Genomic DNA, 21234 nt, shown 5'->3' on the forward strand with positions numbered 1-21234 from the left:
TAAATTGTTTTAGGCGAGCAGGGGATCCATAAACCAGCAGTTCATTGGCGAGTACAAACTTAGGATAAGAGAGTGGTGGCACAGACATTTTTGGTACGGGGCTCGCCACGCGAAATGACTTGTAGATCCAGAGCTGTGGAGAAGGAGGCATTTCCAGAATAGAAATGGCAGAGGGGCCCCAGCTGGGTATCCGGTCCCAGTAAATGTACCAGAGTGCGGGCCAAGAGGCACAGATAATTGACCGGGTATAACAGGGAGACCCTCCGGACAGGCCAAGTTTTTGCTGACATCAGCACGTGGAAATTTGAGAGGGTCTTCTCCTCCAGAGGTTTTCCGGGTAGTGGTCAGCGAGGGTATAGGGTGGGTGGGTGCATTGCCATGTATGGGTATAGTAGATGACAAGGTGAACAGTAAACCAGGCTTAGGGACCGAAATCTTGAGGTGTGAACTGAGTATTTCCAACACAAAGGACACAGGCACAACAGAAGGTTCCGTGAGGGATAACCATGGGTTCGCTGAGGCAGAGAAGCAATCAGTAGTGGAGCTCCCAAATATTGTAGAACGCTCAGAGAGAGACAGTATAGTCTGTGATCTCCACTTCCCAGAGTCCAAGCCAGAGACAACAGGGAGAGAAACCCCATAGTTAAAATCATACTGAGGTACTTCAGGGGCCACCGAATGGTCCGTGAAAAGAAACTGGGGATTTGGAGCGCGGCAAGGGTTACTTCGGATATGGCACCAGAGTCCGGGGAAGGTATACAGGGCCTTGCAGAGATTTGAACAACCGCATGAGGCGGATTACGTGCTGCAACTAACTCCAAGGGCATCGTACTTGTCATAGGAGTGGGAGTAGGCTCTGGAGCTTTAATATCTGGAACTTGACAATAAGGCAGGACAGGGGCAGCGGAGGGAGGGGAGCTAGTGTCTGGAGCTGGAGGCTCAGAATCAGTAACAGGGACACAGGTAGAAGGAGAACTAGCGTCTGAAGCTGACGCCTGGGAATCAGTGACTGGTACTGGGGAAGTTAGAGGGTCAATAAGCGGTAAATTGGAACCGGGAAAACTCTAAATAGCAGAAACCTTAGTAGGAAAAAGAGTTTTATCAAAAACTGCAAGGGCCCTAACTGGTGTACTTTTCCTGACAAAATCAGAAATAGGTATGTTTACTAGTGCAAAAATTCTGATAACGGAACTGCTAGCCAGTGATGTGGGTGTCTGGGTTACACTAATAAGAAAATCAGATACTGTGGAAAGTGACTTAGGACTAATCATGGAAGTTCTAGGTTTGCAGGATATGTGTGAGGAGGTACCCTTTAACACAGGGGTTTTAATCTTAGCCCTGAATAACCCAACGGTTGCTGTAGCACATTTAGATGCATTGCTAAAGGACTGAGGTTTAGCAAGTGAAGGAAGACAAAATAGCTCAGATTTATACACCTGAATTTGTAATGTAGGCAGGGTGGTTTCTGACTGTACTAAGGGGGTGAAAACAGATACGCTGATCTCTGGAGGGGTTGCTTGGGAAGGAGTGTCTGGGAAATCAGAAAAGACTACAGATTCCATGACAAGGGAACTATGTGCTGAAGCAGGGATCTCAGCATTCTGAGTGACAGACTGGGTCAGCGAAATACCTGGGAGTGGAGATTCTGCGAACAGGCTTAGGGAAAAACCCGGTTCCTGAATACCTTTAACTGGAACCAGTATTTTAGCAGAAGTTTCAGGGGACACGGCAACGGAAACTTGAGCTGAAGCAGGGAGATTGTAGTAAAGAAAATTCAAGGACTCTGCAAGCTTAGGGTAGTCATTCAGTGCAACCTCTGCTGTCAGACTTGGGGATTCATTCTCTGAGGCTAGAAAGGATGCATTAGCCTGGGGGCAGCAAGGATTTACAGGAGTCAATGCAGATAGTACCTGAGAGTCAAAAAGAGGGAGATTTGCCTCTGAAATTGAGGATACAAGGAGTTCCTCCTCTGGAGCCAAGGATGTGGCTTTAGCTGGCAAACAGCGGATTACCAAAAGAGGCTCATAGGGCTGACCCGCAGGGGTTAATATAGGAATGAGCTCGGGAACAGAGCTTAGGGATTCTAACTTAGAAGGTTGAAGCAGAAGGGGTTCCTTCTCTGACATGGGGAGCACACAGAGCTGCCTATCAGGGGTTAAAGCAGAAAAAACCTCAAGGGCAGGAGTTAGGGATTCTGAGTTAGAAAGTGTGGGTAGATTCTCAGATACTAGGGCCGCAGCTTTTGAAATACAAGTAAACTCCACGGGAAACTCACAGAGCTGACTGGCAGGGGTTAACGCGACATATCTTTGGGATTTAAGCAATGGGAGGTGCAATCAGGGCTAGAAATCATGGCAACTTCTACTTTAGGGGGCAGTGATAGTGGGGTGGTTTGGACATTTTTTGGAGAGGGAGGTATCCCCACAGGTTTAACAACAGGACTAATTATATCATATGAGAGAAAAAAGGACCCAGTCTTCCAGCACTCTGTCACAACAAATGTAGAATTATAAAATTAAAATACTTTATTGATAACCAAGAATAAAAAATAGGGTGTTAAAACGTAATTAAACGGTGTGTTATAACAGCACTTGACTGTATCCTTCATAACCCATCCGAGGTAAGGTGGGTAGATATAGTGATAAGATCCCTTATAGATATTCGGGATCAAGGCGCTATATGTTATAGCTTCCTAATAGATATAGGAGATGGGTCTATTGGAGCTCACTAAGAGGTTGATCTCACTGTTAGTGTATCAGTGCATGTATTACGCACTCAAGTGACACACCAATTAATAAGCATTTATGGCATAGTAAGCGACAGGTTAGACCATATCTGCCCCTGCTTGAAATAGCGCTGCTCGCTTGATAATCTCGCTAACATTAAAGGTGCTAGGTCTATGGTGGAATCATATTGTGCCCACAAATGAAATAAAGCGCAGGCTAATAAGCAAACAAAAGGTAAGGTATAATTCCGTTGGCGTTGGTCAGGTGTGTATTTGATATACCTTGGTCACCTATACTGCAGAAAAGTAATTGATGCAGACCACCATATGTACTGCTGATATGTCGTAGGATTTATGGGTGTGCTCTTAATCCACAGGGCTCACCTATATTATCAGTTGAGTATGGCTGCATCAATATTGAGCTTGATGGTGCAGTGTGATTGCCAGTCATATATTGGCCATTGTGTTTGAATCCACATAAATACACCTAATGCACATTCACAGTCACTGATCCCAGGGCTGGGTTATATGGTGCATAAAGGAGGCGGCTAATGTTAAAGCAACCTCCACTATAATTGTGGTGGCTAGAGCTGGTATCAACGCTGCAAACTGCTCAAAGTAAGTCTGCCAGTATCCGGTGAGTACACTGACAAATTACCAACAGTGTCAACCGGTAGGTAAAGCGGGTGTATGTGGGGTTTACTACTGGGATGAAAAACACACTGTAAGATCACTCCACCCCCCTTGTTAATCCTTGATGGATAAATACCTAATACCAGTTTGTGGGGGGGGCCGGTCTATCTGTGAATCGCATGGTCCCCTATATCAGCGCTGATCTTGGTTATATCAGCGCTGATATGCTCGAGGACCTGCCTGTCTGTGAGTGAATAGACCCTGTGAGTGGGGTATCTTGACCCATTACTACACCCAGCACGCTATAATACCATCCATTGTCTAGCACACTATGTCTGGTTTCCTATCAAACAAAACTGATTTCAATGAATGGCAGGTAGAGGCGGAACGAATGTTTTCAACAGACTATGTAGCTCCAGAGTCATCAACTACACCAAATATTAGTGACTTCTTTAGAGAATTGGACAAAGTCTATAAATCCCAGAGAAAAACATGGTGGGAGATATTTAGTTTTGAGAAGTATCTCAAGGCAGAATGTATCCCTAGGGGTCTAAGGGCAAACATCGCACCTGCATATGATATAATAGATGAAGACTTCACCAGATCCTGGGAGTTAGTACTCAATCAATGCTCTATTATGTTGATGGAACTACTGGTCACTTATCAAAAGGACAAACTCACACAGATCAATTCTGAACTTGACACCTTACTGGCCAAAGTAGAGGTATGGAAAACCAATGACAAGTTCATTGATCTAGAGGGCCGTCTAAAGAATAACATAGACAAGTTCACAAGTGACCTAAAGGACCGAAAACACAAGAAATTCATGAGAGACACTGAAGACTACCAAACAGGGAAGATTTATAGGTACAAATTCACATCTAAAGGTCGTAAACAAACTAAACCCAAGCCTAATACCCAGGAGTCCTCCACAGAGTGGGAGATATCAGAAAGTGAGGAGGAGAGACCAACAACCTCAGAAAGCAATACACCAGGACGCAGGTCCTCAATTGCACATTACCTACCCCAGGTTTCTTTTTTAGAGCAGAGACCGTCGGGAGAAGTACGACCGAAGGAAACAGAGAGGGAAAAAGAAAAACCAGGAGAGGGAAAGGTATGGGCTCTAAGAAGCGGGAATATGAGTACCTCCAGAAACAAACCCAGAAACAAGAGAGGGAGAGGCTACCAGGGATATTAGGAAGGGATGAACTTCAAATTATAAACCTTACAGACAAAATCCTCAATGACAATCACATACGAGTATTGAAACGTGGCCTATCCTTTTCACCTTCCAACAATCTGAATACATTTGAGTGGGTTAAAGACGTGAACCTCTTTGCACGAAAACTTAAACTACAAAAAATGTACAGATCAAGAGATAGGAGACTGGCGAACCGTGAGGGGGCCTCAATACCAGACGTAAGGGAAACAGAGGCCATTGAGGATCTTTTGTCTCTACAGGCAGAATCAGATAGAATTCCTGGTGAATGGCCCTTCACTGATTTCAGACCTAAATCAAGATTCATGCCTCATGGGGAACAATATGCCCATATTGACACCTTTGTAAATTTAGTCACCAAAGATCTTGAATCTCTCCCAAGGACAAAACAACTTGACAATATGAGTGCAGGTGAGACTCTAGCCCTTGAAGAACTGGCCAATGCTAAAGACATTGTGATTAAACCATCTGACAAGGGTGGAAACCTTGTCATACTAAGATCTGAAGACTATGAGAAAGAAAACATCAGAATTTTGTCTGATCGGACCTGTTATGAGATTCTCGAGACAGACCCTACCCAGAGATTCACCAAAGAATTGATCAGTATCCTGAATGGGGGTCTGTCTTCAAAGCTCATCTCAGAGAAAGAATACAATTATATACTGGTCCGCACACCAAAAATCGCTACATTTTATAGCCTTCCCAAGGTGCATAAGAACAAACAACCACCCCCAGGCAGACCCATAGTCTCTGGGATTGGAAACCTTACAGAGAAAGCGAGTGCTTATGTAGACAAGATCCTTAGGCCTTTTGTTACCACTTTGCCGTCATTTATTAGGGACACTAAAGATGTCCTCAACAAGTTGGATGGCATATCAGTGGCTAATGACTGTATTCTGGTCACCTTGGACGTGGAGGGATTGTACTCTAGTATCAGGCACGATCAGGGAATACAGGCAGTCAACCACTTCCTCAGCACACGCAGCCAATATCACCACGAACACAGTAGTTTCACAGTGGAACTACTACAGTTTGTTCTGAGGAGAAACTACTTCTGGTTCAACAAAACCATTTACCACCAGATACAGGGCACGGCTATGGGCACCAAATGTGCCCCAACATATGCTAACCTGTATCTGGGATGGTGGGAATCAGAGGTGGTTTTCTCTGAGGAACTAGAACATCTAACCATCTTTGTGGAAATTTGGCTGCGCTTTATTGATGACGTGCTGATACTGTGGCGCGGGACTGAGGCCTTGTTGAAACGCTTCATTGAAATTCTCAACAAAAATGATCTCAACCTCCGCCTGACTCTTGAATATAGCCCTAAACAAATTTGCTTCCTAGACCTACTGATCACAAAGGATGACAACGGCAATCTTGAAACGAGTATATATCGTAAAAAAACAGCCACAAACAGCATACTCTTAGCCAGTAGTCATCACCCCAAATCACTCATTAGGGGGATACCGGTGGGGCAGTTTCTTCGCCTAAGAAGAAACTGCAGCAAGGATGAAGACTTCGAGGAAAAGGCGAGGGACATGAAGGAGAGGTTTACTGAAAGGGGATACAGTCAGACAACAATTAAAAGAGCATACAAATGGGCAAGGCACAAAGCCAGATCAGAACTGGTTATGGACAAAAGAACGCAGCCAGAACAAAGAATAGTTAGATTCATAGGCACCTTCAACAAACAATGGAGGGTGGCTAGGGAAATCTTACAAAAACACTGGCATATACTCAGGGCGGATGAAGACCTATGCGACTCCATACCAGCTTTTCCAGCAATGGTCAGCAGACGTGCCAAAAATCTGAGAGACCATCTGGTCCATAGCCACTACAATGTGGCAACCCCAAGGGCCACCTGGCTACCACCTCGTATAAACGGCAACTACCACTGCCAAAGGTGTAAGGCCTGTCAGTATATGACAGTTTCCAAAACCTTCAGTAATTATAACAACAGGAAGCATTTTGACATACGCAAATTCATCAATTGCAATACATTGGGAGTGATTTACATGGGAACATGTAAATGTGGGAAAAAGTACGTGGGCAAAACCCGCCGTCCCCTAAAAACACGGATACTTGAACACGTAGGCTCTATCCGGAACAAACTAGACGCTCCAGTGGCCAATCATGCCAACAGGTGCCAACCTGGGGATCTCAAAGCCATGAGCTTCATGGGGATAGACCAATTTTCTCCAGGAATTAGACGCGGGGATTGGGACAACGAACTATTAAAGATCGAGTCCAGGTGGATTTATACCTTGGGAACACTAAGCCCACTTGGACTCAATGAGGGGTTTGTATTTAGCCCTTTCATATAATCCCCACATGCCCTATGTCTAGCACTCCCCCCCCCCCTCCCCTTGTATCAGCCATCAAACATCAGAATAAACCTCATACATTCGATGAAACAATGACACAGTGTGCTTACATTACTTTATTATTCAATCAATGGAATATAGTGTATTAGCATTTGGTACGATCTAGATTCATAGATATACCCTTACTATTAGTGACCAACCATCACTTTCAACCATGAATATTAAAGCTTACAACACTAATCCCCTAGCCTATGTGAGTAGTTACAACAGCAACACATCACATATACAAACAGTATTGCAGCCATAGCTATTCAGCCCAATGTGATGTTGCAATTGATTTGACACTATTGCAACAAATGAGTGGGCACCCTGAATCTGGCATCAAGGCAGTTACGAGTATGCAGGCCACACACAGTGCACTAATGGTAGTGGGACATCATATCCGCCATGCAGCAGTAATGAAGGGGTTAAGTGAGGAAACAGGCAATTCCATCTTGGCTATATAAACATACCTCTACACGCAGGGACCTCCCCCTACGTGCCCTGAAGAAGCGTTCACTACGTGAAACGCGCGCGTCGGCATTTTCTCTCCTGCACACGCGGGAAACCAGTTGATTTGAACACAACAGCTGATGGATATTGATCCGCGTTGTTAGACTTGTGGTTTCCCCCGGCGTGTATGTTTACTTAGGATCGCGCTGTGTCACTGTACCGCGGGATCCTACTACCTCACAGGGTCTATTCACTCACAGACAGGCAGGTCCTCGAGCATATCAGCGCTGATATAACCAAGATCAGCGCTGATATAGGGGACCATGCGATTCACAGATAGACCGGCCCCCCCCACAAACTGGTATTAGGTATTTATCCATCAAGGATTAACAAGGGGGGTGGGGTGATCTTACAGTGTGTTTTTCATCCCAGTAGTAAACCCCACATACACCCGCTTTACCTACCGGTTGACACTGTTGGTAATTTGTCAGTGTACTCACCGGATACTGGCAGACTTACTTTGAGCAGTTTGCAGCGTTGATACCAGCTCTAGCCACCACAATTATAGTGGAGGTTGCTTTAACATTAGCCGCCTCCTTTATGCACCATATAACCCAGCCCTGGGATCAGTGACTGTGAATGTGCATTAGGTGTATTTATGTGGATTCAAACACAATGGCCAATATATGACTGGCAATCACACTGCACCATCAAGCTCAATATTGATGCAGCCATACTCAACTGATAATATAGGTGAGCCCTGTGGATTAAGAGCACACCCATAAATCCTACGACATATCAGCAGTACATATGGTGGTCTGCATCAATTACTTTTCTGCAGTATAGGTGACCAAGGTATATCAAATACACACCTGACCAACGCCAACGGAATTATACCTTACCTTTTGTTTGCTTATTAGCCTGCGCTTTATTTCATTTGTGGGCACAATATGATTCCACCATAGACCTAGCACCTTTAATGTTAGCGAGATTATCAAGCGAGCAGCGCTATTTCAAGCAGGGGCAGATATGGTCTAACCTGTCGCTTACTATGCCATAAATGCTTATTAATTGGTGTGTCACTTGAGTGCGTAATACATGCACTGATACACTAACAGTGAGATCAACCTCTTAGTGAGCTCCAATAGACCCATCTCCTATATCTATTAGGAAGCTATAACATATAGCGCCTTGATCCCGAATATCTATAAGGGATCTTATCACTATATCTACCCACCTTACCTCGGATGGGTTATGAAGGATACAGTCAAGTGCTGTATTACGTTTTAACACCCTATTTTTTATTCTTGGTTATCAATAAAGTATTTTAATTTTATAATTCTACATTTGTTGTGACAGAGTGCTGGAAGACTGGGTCCTTTTTTCTCTCATATGATATAATTAGTCTCCATCCAGTCAGCACCTCACTGTGGTTAGCATAAGCTGTGCGGGTTTTTTCTGTGTGTATCACTCTGTACGTGGGGTATCTTGACCCATTACTACACCCAGCACGCTATAATACCATCCATTGTCTAGCACACTATGTCTGGTTTCCTATCAAACAAAACTGATTTCAATGAATGGCAGGTAGAGGCGGAACGAATGTTTTCAACAGACTATGTAGCTCCAGAGTCATCAACTACACCAAATATTAGTGACTTCTTTAGAGAATTGGACAAAGTCTATAAATCCCAGAGAAAAACATGGTGGGAGATATTTAGTTTTGAGAAGTATCTCAAGGCAGAATTTATCCCTAGGGGTCTAAGGGCAAACATCGCACCTGCATATGATATAATAGATGAAGACTTCACCAGATCCTGGGAGTTAGTACTCAATCAATGCTCTATTATGTTGATGGAACTACTGGTCACTTATCAAAAGGACAAACTCACACAGATCAATTCTGAACTTGACACCTTACTGGCCAAAGTAGAGGTATGGAAAACCAATGACAAGTTCATTGATCTAGAGGGCCGTCTAAAGAATAACATAGACAAGTTCACAAGTGACCTAAAGGACCGAAAACACAAGAAATTCATGAGAGACACTGAAGACTACCAAACAGGGAAGATTTATAGGTACAAATTCACATCTAAAGGTCGTAAACAAACTAAACCCAAGCCTAATACCCAGGAGTCCTCCACAGAGTGGGAGATATCAGAAAGTGAGGAGGAGAGACCAACAACCTCAGAAAGCAATACACCAGGACGCAGGTCCTCAATTGCACATTACCTACCCCAGGTTTCTTTTTTAGAGCAGAGACCGTCGGGAGAAGTACGACCGAAGGAAACAGAGAGGGAAAAAGAAAAACCAGGAGAGGGAAAGGTATGGGCTCTAAGAAGCGGGAATATGAGTACCTCCAGAAACAAACCCAGAAACAAGAGAGGGAGAGGCTACCAGGGATATTAGGAAGGGATGAACTTCAAATTATAAACCTTACAGACAAAATCCTCAATGACAATCACATACGAGTATTGAAACGTGGCCTATCCTTTTCACCTTCCAACAATCTGAATACATTTGAGTGGGTTAAAGACGTGAACCTCTTTGCACGAAAACTTAAACTACAAAAAATGTACAGATCAAGAGATAGGAGACTGGCGAACCGTGAGGGGGCCTCAATACCAGACGTAAGGGAAACAGAGGCCATTGAGGATCTTTTGTCTCTACAGGCAGAATCAGATAGAATTCCTGGTGAAGGGCCCTTCACTGATTTCAGACCTAAATCAAGATTCATGCCTCATGGGGAACAATATGCCCATATTGACACCTTTGTAAATTTAGTCACCAAAGATCTTGAATCTCTCCCAAGGACAAAACAACTTGACAATATGAGTGCAGGTGAGACTCTAGCCCTTGAAGAACTGGCCAATGCTAAAGACATTGTGATTAAACCATCTGACAAGGGTGGAAACCTTGTCATACTAAGATCTGAAGACTATGAGAAAGAAAACATCAGAATTTTGTCTGATCGGACCTGTTATGAGATTCTCGAGACAGACCCTACCCAGAGATTCACCAAAGAATTGATCAGTATCCTGAATGGGGGTCTGTCTTCAAAGCTCATCTCAGAGAAAGAATACAATTATATACTGGTCCGCACACCAAAAATCGCTACATTTTATAGCCTTCCCAAGGTGCATAAGAACAAACAACCACCCCCAGGCAGACCCATAGTCTCTGGGATTGGAAACCTTACAGAGAAAGCGAGTGCTTATGTAGACAAGATCCTTAGGCCTTTTGTTAAAACTTTGCCGTCATTTATTAGGGACACTAAAGATGTCCTCAACAAGTTGGATGGCATATCAGTGGCTAATGACTGTATTCTGGTCACCTTGGACGTGGAGGGATTGTACTCTAGTATCAGGCACGATCAGGGAATACAGGCAGTCAACCACTTCCTCAGCACACGCAGCCAATATCACCACGAACACAGTAGTTTCACAGTGGAACTACTACAGTTTGTTCTGAGGAGAAACTACTTCTGGTTCAACAAAACCATTTACCACCAGATACAGGGCACGGCTATGGGCACCAAATGTGCCCCAACATATGCTAACCTGTATCTGGGATGGTGGGAATCAGAGGTGGTTTTCTCTGAGGAACTAGAACATCTAACCATCTTTGTGGAAATTTGGCTGCGCTTTATTGATGACGTGCTGATACTGTGGCGCGGGACTGAGGCCTTGTTGAAACGCTTCATTGAAATTCTCAACAAAAATGATCTCAACCTCCGCCTGACTCTTGAATATAGCCCTAAACAAATTTGCTTCCTAGACCTACTGATCACAAAGGATGACAACGGCAATCTTGAAACGAGTATATATCGTAAAAAAACAGCCACAAACAGCATACTCTTAGCCAGTAGTCATCACCCCAAATCACTCATTAGGGGGATACCGGTGGGGCAGTTTCTTCGCCTAAGAAGAAACTGCAGCAAGGATGAAGACTTCGAGGAAAAGGCGAGGGACATGAAGGAGAGGTTTACTGAAAGGGGATACAGTCAGACAACAATTAAAAGAGCATACAAATGGGCAAGGCACAAAGCCAGATCAGAACTGGTTATGGACAAAAGAACGCAGCCAGAACAAAGAATAGTTAGATTCATAGGCACCTTCAACAAACAATGGAGGGTGGCTAGGGAAATCTTACAAAAACACTGGCATATACTCAGGGCGGATGAAGACCTATGCGACTCCATACCAGCTTTTCCAGCAATGGTCAGCAGACGTGCCAAAAATCTGAGAGACCATCTGGTCCATAGCCACTACAATGTGGCAACCCCAAGGGCCACCTGGCTACCACCTCGTATAAACGGCAACTACCACTGCCAAAGGTGTAAGGCCTGTCAGTATATGACAGTTTCCAAAACCTTCAGTAATTATAACAACAGGAAGCATTTTGACATACGCAAATTCATCAATTGCAATACATTGGGAGTGATTTACATGGGAACATGTAAATGTGGGAAAAAGTACGTGGGCAAAACCCGCCGTCCCCTAAAAACACGGATACTTGAACACGTAGGCTCTATCCGGAACAAACTAGACACTCCAGTGGCCAATCATGCCAACAGGTGCCAACCTGGGGATCTCAAAGCCATGAGCTTCATGGGGATAGACCAATTTTCTCCAGGAATTAGACGCGGGGATTGGGACAACGAACTATTAAAGATCGAGTCCAGGTGGATTTATACCTTGGGAACACTAAGCCCACTTGGACTCAATGAGGGGTTTGTATTTAGCCCTTTCATATAATCCCCACATGCCCTATGTCTAGCACTCCCCCCCCCCTCCCCTTGTATCAGCCATCAAACATCAGAATAAACCTCATACATTCGATGAAACAATGACACAGTGTGCTTACATTACTTTATTATTCAATCAATGGAATATAGTGTATTAGCATTTGGTACGATCTAGATTCATAGATATACCCTTACTATTAGTGACCAACCATCACTTTCAACCATGAATATTAAAGCTTACAACACTAATCCCCTAGCCTATGTGAGTAGTTACAACAGCAACACATCACATATACAAACAGTATTGCAGCCATAGCTATTCAGCCCAATGTGATGTTGCAATTGATTTGACACTATTGCAACAAATGAGTGGGCACCCTGAATCTGGCATCAAGGCAGTTACGAGTATGCAGGCCACACACAGTGCACTAATGGTAGTGGGACATCATATCCGCCATGCAGCAGTAATGAAGGGGTTAAGTGAGGAAACAGGCAATTCCATCTTGGCTATATAAACATACCTCTACACGCAGGGACCTCCCCCTACGTGCCCTGAAGAAGCGTTCACTACGTGAAACGCGCGCGTCGGCATTTTCTCTCCTGCACACACGGGAAACCAGTTGATTTGAACACAACAGCTGATGGATATTGATCCGCGTTGTTAGACTTGCGGTTTCCCCCGGCGTGTATGTTTACTTAGGATCGCGCTGTGTCACTGTACCGCGGGATCCTACTACCTCACAGGGTCTATTCACTCACAGACAGGCAGGTCCTCGAGCATATCAGCGCTGATATAACCAAGATCAGCGCTGATATAGGGGACCATGCGATTCACAGATAGACCGGCCCCCCCCACAAACTGGTATTAGGTATTTATCCATCAAGGATTAACAAGGGGGGTGGGGTGATCTTACAGTGTGTTTTTCATCCCAGTAGTAAACCCCACATACACCCGCTTTACCTACCGGTTGACACTGTTGGTAATTTGTCAGTGTACTCACCGGATACTGGCAGACTTACTTTGAGCAGTTTGCAGCGTTGATACCAGCTCTAGCCACCACAATTATAGTGGAGGTTGCTTTAACATTAGCCGCCTCCTTTATGCACCATATAACCCAGCCCTGGGATCAGTGACTGTGAATGTGCATTAGGTGTATTTATGTGGATTCAAACACAATGGCCAATATATGACTGGCAATCACACTGCACCATCAAGCTCAATATTGATGCAGCCATACTCAACTGATAATATAGGTGAGCCCTGTGGATTAAGAGCACACCCATAAATCCTACGACATATCAGCAGTACATATGGTGGTCTGCATCAATTACTTTTCTGCAGTATAGGTGACCAAGGTATATCAAATACACAACTGACCAACGCCAACGGAATTATACCTTACCTTTTGTTTGCTTATTAGCCTGCGCTTTATTTCATTTGTGGGCACAATATGATTCCACCATAGACCTAGCACCTTTAATGTTAGCGAGATTATCAAGCGAGCAGCGCTATTTCAAGCAGGGGCAGATATGGTCTAACCTGTCGCTTACTATGCCATAAATGCTTATTAATTGGTGTGTCACTTGAGTGCGTAATACATGCACTGATACACTAACAGTGAGATCAACCTCTTAGTGAGCTCCAATAGACCCATCTCCTATATCTATTAGGAAGCTATAACATATAGCGCCTTGATCCCGAATATCTATAAGGGATCTTATCACTATATCTACCCACCTTACCTCGGATGGGTTATGAAGGATACAGTCAAGTGCTGTTATAACACACCGTTTAATTACGTTTTAACACCCTATTTTTTATTCTTGGTTATCAATAAAGTATTTTAATTTTATAATTCTACATTTGTTGTGACAGAGTGCTGGAAGACTGGGTCCTTTTTTCTCTCATATGATATAATTAGTCTCCATCCAGTCAGCACCTCACTGTGGTTAGCATAAGCTGTGCGGGTTTTTTCTGTGTGTATTAACAACAGGACTGACAGAAAAGGGTTTGTGAATAGTCTGTGCGTAGGCAGCAAGTAGTGGTTCACGCTCACTTATGTTCCTGTCAAATTCCAGGAATAATTTAAGGGTGGTGTCTATGGCCTGAACCAGTACCCCAAAATCCCCAGTTTCCAGTCCCGGAGTGGACCTAAGAAGGAGCAGTTGGGAGTACTAGGCTTGAAACATCTTCTTTAAATCTCTACATTCCTGAGATTTAGTCAGTATTTCTTTACGAATCAGTCTTTCTGCAGGGGTTAACCCTTCGTACATACAAGCAAGATTAGGCGGAGGAAGTTTTTCAAACAAATACTGTTCTTCAAACAGGGACTGGTCCGCAGCCTGGGACATAGGATTAGTTACACATTTACCAACCCCTGCCACGGCGCGGTCCGGTTTTGTGGGGCCGAGCATACTGTCACGATTGTGCTTGCCACAAACCGGGGTCGGACCGCGGAGCTGAGGCTGGGTTATGAAATCACCGACCTTAGACCGCGCAGACTGGTCCGGAGTGCGCAATTCATAGTCAAACAGGCCGGGTTCAGAACTGGAGATAACAGCATAGTCGTTGGACGAGCCAGAGTCGGGGTAGGAGATATCCGTGTAGTCGTAGTCCAAGCAGGGAGTCGGCAACAGGAAATCAAACTGGTCCTTTTGCTTCAGCGCAATCGCTGCAGGTCGGGAACGAGGTTTGCGCGCGTGGCGTCCATGACCCATAGTGCCGGTCTAGGAGAGGGAAGACTGACCGCAATGGGCACACCGCCAGGCAGCACTAGTAACTCCGTGTTACAGCGCAAAAGAACCAGGAACTCAGGAACTCAGCATAGCAGCAGCAGGCCTGGAGGAAACTGGACGAGTACAACGAACTGGAACAAAACAGAGAGATACGTAACAAGAGAACAAGCCAGGGCTTGTGGCAGAAACACAGGTAACATCCCATAAGGATCTATGCTCGGCCGGGAAGTGAAGGCAAAGCAGGATATTTAAAATGACAGTGACAATCCGGACGAGGGGCATGGTGGAGGCGTGTCGAGGAGCTGCTCGTGAGTGGCTGAGAGACAGAAAGTAGTGGAGCACAGCTGAGAGTCTGTAACACCAGTGCCAGAATCCAAGGTGGCAATGGCAGAGTTCAAGGTATGCACTGGGCGGCGGCATGGGTAGCGACGGGGGGCAGGGGCAGCAGCCGCTGCAGTATTGGTAGTGGGTAAGGGGAGGGGTCACTCCGCAAGGGACGTGGCCCCCGATTCCTTACAGTTGGCCATCTGCTTAACAGTTGCTGTCTTCAGTGGGGAGGGGGGGGTGCCTCAGGGGACCTAGTAGCATAGGAGACTATTACCAGAATAAACCTGTGTCCCTTTGCAGAGGTTTCAAGCGGTTCTACCAGGTCTAGCCCAACCCTTTCAAAGTGGACAAAGACCAAGGGTAGAGGATTCAACGGGGCCACTTTTTTTCCCTTCGGGCTGATTAGCTGGCATTCAGGACATGCCTCACATAATTTGGCGATATCATTATGCATCCATGGCCAATAGAAAATCGGGGTGCGATATTGACAAAGGTTTTTTCTCTACTAAGGTGACCACCCCATGAAAGAGTATGGGCTAGTATGAACACGGTTTTAACAAACACCTTAGGAACCAAGATTTGCTTGGTGACCTTCCCTGTTTGTGTATACCTGTTTACCCTGCACAGAATATAATTTAACAATTCGTAATGAGGGAATATCCTTACACCATGTCCAATACATTGTCATTGATTTGAACCACCGTTTCATACTGGAGATCAAGGACCGGGTCTGCCCTTAACAATTGCCACTCATAGGCAATTAAGTTTTGTCACCCGGGCCACCTCCTCATGCAGCACCACCCTCCTCTCTCTGCAGCATTGCTTCATCAAATGACGCTGCCACGTCACGTGATGACGCATTTCAATGACAATGCAACACCATGTGATGTTGAAGCGTCTATTGACACCGCAATGCTACTGAAGGTGGAGGTGGGTGCGAACAAGAAGGTAAGAGACATTTCCATGCTCTCGCCTAGAAATCAGTGGGGAAGAAAGTGGGGCCTCTGTATATGGGCAGAAACTGAAAATGTGCTGCCCTAGGCCTGGGCCTTTCAGGAAATCCGCCACTGCCTCTGCCACAAATCAGAAAGATGCAACACAGTTAAATCACCAGACTGTGTCTCTCCTTCCTTGCCATTTCCGATCATTACTTGTGATTTATGCATATTAGTATTTTTACCTGGAGTCCCAGATTTTTTTAATCAGTCCTATTTGTCATAGCAGCTTTGCTTTCGAGATTTTGAAACCCAGTGTCAACTGGGGAATATCTCAGCAGAAAAGTGGAAGAGTTCCTCGGGTTTCTCCTGTTTCGTAGAAGAAGGCTCCTCGTGGAGGGAAGCCAGTAAACTGGGGAAATAGGGCCAGTCAAGGCCAAGTAAACTGGGCCAGGGAGCAAAGGGCGACTCCTACTTCTAGCCTGGGCACCTGACCCTTTACATTTAGCAGGATGTTTGCAGTCTGGTACCATTTTCTGTGCCATGTATACATTCTATACTCCACTGGGAGTCATAGGAAAGCGCATCAGTTGGCACAAGTTACTGGAAGACCAGGGTTTTCCCAGAGCCCAAAACCACAAGTACAGGGCTGGAGAGATTTACCCCCAATCAAGACTGGAAGTAGCCAGGGGTTGCAGCTTTCTCCAGGGACCGCTGAGGCGATGGACCTGCTGAAGGAACAATCCATCTGTGGCCACTCCATATGACGATGGCCCTGTTCTACAAAGGTAGAACATAGAGAGGGCTCTATCACGTGTCTGACGTTGATACCTCTCAGCTGCACAAGAGACAAGGAGACAGGTGGGTCCTGTGTTCGACGTCCTCTGAAGTTCCCTTTTTGTGGCCATGAGCCAACGTCAGGAAGTAGACGAGGACCTCAGCAGCGTCCAGCATCAGGACCTCTCTCAATTGCTGGAATGGCTGATCCCTTCATGGGACTTGGCAGTCACCAGTGAATGTATTGTAGTTTACACGCTTGTCCGGCCTTACTCTTTGGGTGTCAGTCAGAGCTGGTGGAGTCTGTGCCATTGGGCCCAGGACACTCTTCTGTTCCTCAATCCCAGAGTTCGTGTTTTGGCAGCATGGCCTTTTACCCAGAAGCATGCAGGAGGGGTTGTCATCTGTATGAATTGCTCCAGAACTACTTGTTCGAGGATCATCTTATTGGTGCGCTGCTCGGGCTGTATCCAAGTGCACAAGTCCAGTAAGCACTGAGCTATGACCCGGGGTCTCACCATAGAAGAGTATTTCAAGTTCCAGAACTGCTGCCGGTAGGCTTCTAGGCTCAAGCCTAAGCGATCCAGTATGGCGGCTTTTACCTGCTTATAGTCCGGTGCCTGATCTGCAGGTAGGTCCTGATATGCGGCCTGGGCTCCTCCTATGAGGAGCAGGGCCAAAGTGGTTGCCCAGCGATCAGCGGACCAGTACTGGGGCACAGCGACCCTTTCAAAGGTTAACAGGAAAGACTCTGGGTCTGCAAGGCTCAGTCTTTAAGCAAGAAAAACAGTCTGTAATTCCACTAACAGCATGGTCCTTCTGGGTTCCAGGCCTTTAAACCTTGCTAAGGATGCAGCTGAGAGCTCACTAATTACTTCAAGCTGAGATTTAACCAGCTCAGCGCTGGACTCAGCAACTACACATGCAAAGTAATTAGGTAGTGAAACTACCCTATCACAAGCCCCCAATGTGTTTTAGCCCTAAACGTTTTATAATGGGGATGTTTATCGCATTCTACATTCTACATCGCATTGTACACACCGCATTCTATTGAAAAGGTGCATTTTTTAAATCTTTATTTCTTTAGATGACTTAAGGGCTGAATGTTGCGCTACTGTCATTTTCATATATATATATATTATATATATATATTATATTATTCAGTTCAATATATATATTTATATAGTGAGAAAAGTTGCAAAATAAATAAAATAAATATATGTAAAGAAGTGCACTCTGCATCCAGATTATATGCTAAAATAATTATTAAGCGGAATCTGTAGAATTGCTTTTTTCATTTAATATTCGTTTCTTTACAAGTGTTGTTGAGAGCAAATATTTGATAAATGCTTCCATGAATTCAGCAGTGTACTAACCTTTGCTCTAATTTTGGCACTAGGTTAAAAAAAAAAAAAAAAAAAAAAGAAGAAAGGATTACAACACTGCTGGGGAGAAGTTCCTTCTACCATCAGTTTAAACTAAAGCAAATGGCTTTCAATGGAATTTCTATTTAAAATATTTAACAATCCTGTTCCCTACTAGAAAATCTGCAGTAAAAATATTGATAATTGACCCAAGTTCTCCACCAAAAAAGTAAGTGTAGAGTGAAAAAAGTTAGCCTCTTAACACAAAGGCAAGAGCTTCAAGCCTTTCGTATGCCTTGTAATTCCTATGTTAGTTTCTGTGTGTTCTATATTGTACTTAAATATTGAATATTATCAAGAAAAATACATTAAACAAAGCAGACACAATCAACTGTATGTCTATAAGTAAAAAATAAAACGGCACTTCTCGTCTTCATTGCAAGAAAGGCAGTAAAAAGTTTTCCTCTAGTTCATGCTAACAGATATCTAATCTATCTAGGCAGCAACTGTTTAGCACAAAAAGGACAAGATGCACACAGTAAATGTGAACCATCCAACATACTGTAAACTATTGTCCTCTGGCAATTAAAGAGTGAAGCAAACATACGGTGTGCAGATGTAGCCCAACATGTTGGCTCACTGACCACAGAAGAAAACACATTCTGCCATAGTCCCGCTGTCGCGGTGCCTCAGGAGCACCAGTTACTTATCTGAATATCCTGTGGATGCTGGGAAAGGAAAAATGCAGCTGCACGCAGTCACGAAGACACTGCACATCTGTGCACTATTTCACACAATCCTTTATGTTCTGAAGAGTTTGTTTCAATAAACAAAACTAATTGTGATTGTACCAAGACATTGTTTAAAGTACTTCACTCAATAGCTTGCTAGATGATAATCCTAATTGAAATATGTATACTATAAAAAGTTTGGGGTTTTGTTTTTATTAGAGATTCAAAGAGAAAAAATGTTCAGCTAAGCAGTTCCATTCAACAATGAAGACAGGTTCTCTATAAATATTTTAGCCACTTCATACAGTACCATCTCTTCTATCCCGAAAGTCACATTAAATAGGCTGTAAAGGACCATATTTATTAAGCTGTTCTGGAAGATGTAGCTAGCTTAGTAGACATGGGGCTTGATGTCTGTCACGAGTGCTCACCACAAACAAGGCGGGACTGCGAGGCTTAGGTACGGATATTGATAGCCACCAACCAACAACCGAGCAGGCGCGTCCAGAGTGCAGAGTGGTAGTCGTGTAACCGGGTCAGGGTAGGAGAAGTCAGAGTGGTTTAGGTACTTGCCGTGATCAAGGAGAGGAGAGATTAAATAGTCGATGCGGTGCCAGAGTCCAGGGGAAGAGAGAGAAGAATAGTCAAGTTCGTAGCCGTGGCCTAGGGGGTCAGAGAAGTTGGGAGTCCGGGTGCAAGCTGTGGTCAAAAATACAAAACACAAACAAGGCAACAGGAAGCAAGGAGGTAAGCACACAAGAAAGTTATGCTCAGCCAATTTGCCAAGGGACTGGCTGAGCATATAAAGGAGAGTGAGCCAATGGGAAGGCTGCAGGGAGACAGCGTCGTCAGTATGCTGTATAGTGATAGGCAGGGGCAGAGCCCGTTGCAGCTGTGGAATAAATGATCCTGTTAACCACTTGAGTGCCTGTGTCTGTGCGGCATCTGCACGTATTCTGCGTGCGCTGTGCAGTGCCCATGCCATCACAGAGGCGGGACCTGGAGGTGGTCCCCGCGGTGTCAGTCTTCCTAGCGGGGTGGCGCCTGCGCGCAGGCGTGGATAACGTGCATCACCTGTGATGTCGCGGGATGCACTGCTAAAGAATATGCATGGTATGAAACCCAGAAGCCTATTCCTGTGTCCCCACAACAATCGGTGGATGACTCAGCCCTCCTGTTACCAGCAGGTATCATGCACCACACGTATAGTAATGGCCAAATCTCCCATCGGCTGGGGGAAACACTGTTACATAAGTTAGCCCTTATAAGGGGATAGGGGTTTGTTATTTTGTTGTTTTTGTATGTTTTGCCTGGATAAAGGCAGAGTAGAGGAGGCCGCTGTACTGCGTACCTGTTTCTTCCCCCGCATTACCGGAAGCTGTCAAGCCTCAACGGATGTAACGTCAGACGCCGCCTGAACACTGTCTGACTGCGGGAGTATTGGAGAGACGGTCCGGTCACCACTTCTCTGGCGTGAGATCTACTGCTTCACTATTTTATGTGCCTATTTTACTTGTACACATTGTGAGCACATTCCTTACCTTTTATTGCGATATAAACCTTTTTGCTGGTCTGCACTATGGTCTCTTTTCTGCTGTGTTTACTCATGAGTTGATCCAGAGTGTAAGCCCTCCCGAGTTCCTGCAACCCTGTTCCCTGTTAACACGCTGATTCTTCACCTACTTTTTGTAAGTAGGCAATTCATATGAGCCAAGTTTTTCTGTTTTGCCCATATTCGTGATTTTATTGCACCATTACTGTATATGTTTATTCTTTTTTGGGGTGTTCCTGATTTATCGCTCCCTTCCTACCCTGGATGTACTGTTGCTATTAGGGAACCTGTACAATTCCCTTTGAAGGTTGAGAATTTTTCTAATACACCTTACACTTATTTTTATTTATTCATTTTTATTCACTTATTTCACATTGTGGTTGTTTAGCGCCGTTCTAGATCACTTGGGTTACTCAGCCCTCCTGTTACCAGCAGGTATCATGCACCACACGTACAGTAATGGCCAAATCTCCCATCGGGTCGGGGAAACACTGTTACATAAGTTAGCCCTTATAAAGGGAAAGTGGTTTGTTATTTTGTTGTTTTTTTATGTTTTGCCTGGATAAAGGAACAGGCTCAATAAAGCCAAGATATAATTGCACCCAAATCGGTCTCCATTATATGTACCTCTGCACACATCTCTTACACTGCCAAATAGATACTGTAGAT

The sequence above is a fragment of the Ascaphus truei genome, chromosome 1 (assembly GCF_040206685.1).
Source record: "Ascaphus truei isolate aAscTru1 chromosome 1, aAscTru1.hap1, whole genome shotgun sequence".
Lineage (NCBI taxonomy): Eukaryota > Metazoa > Chordata > Amphibia > Anura > Ascaphidae > Ascaphus > Ascaphus truei.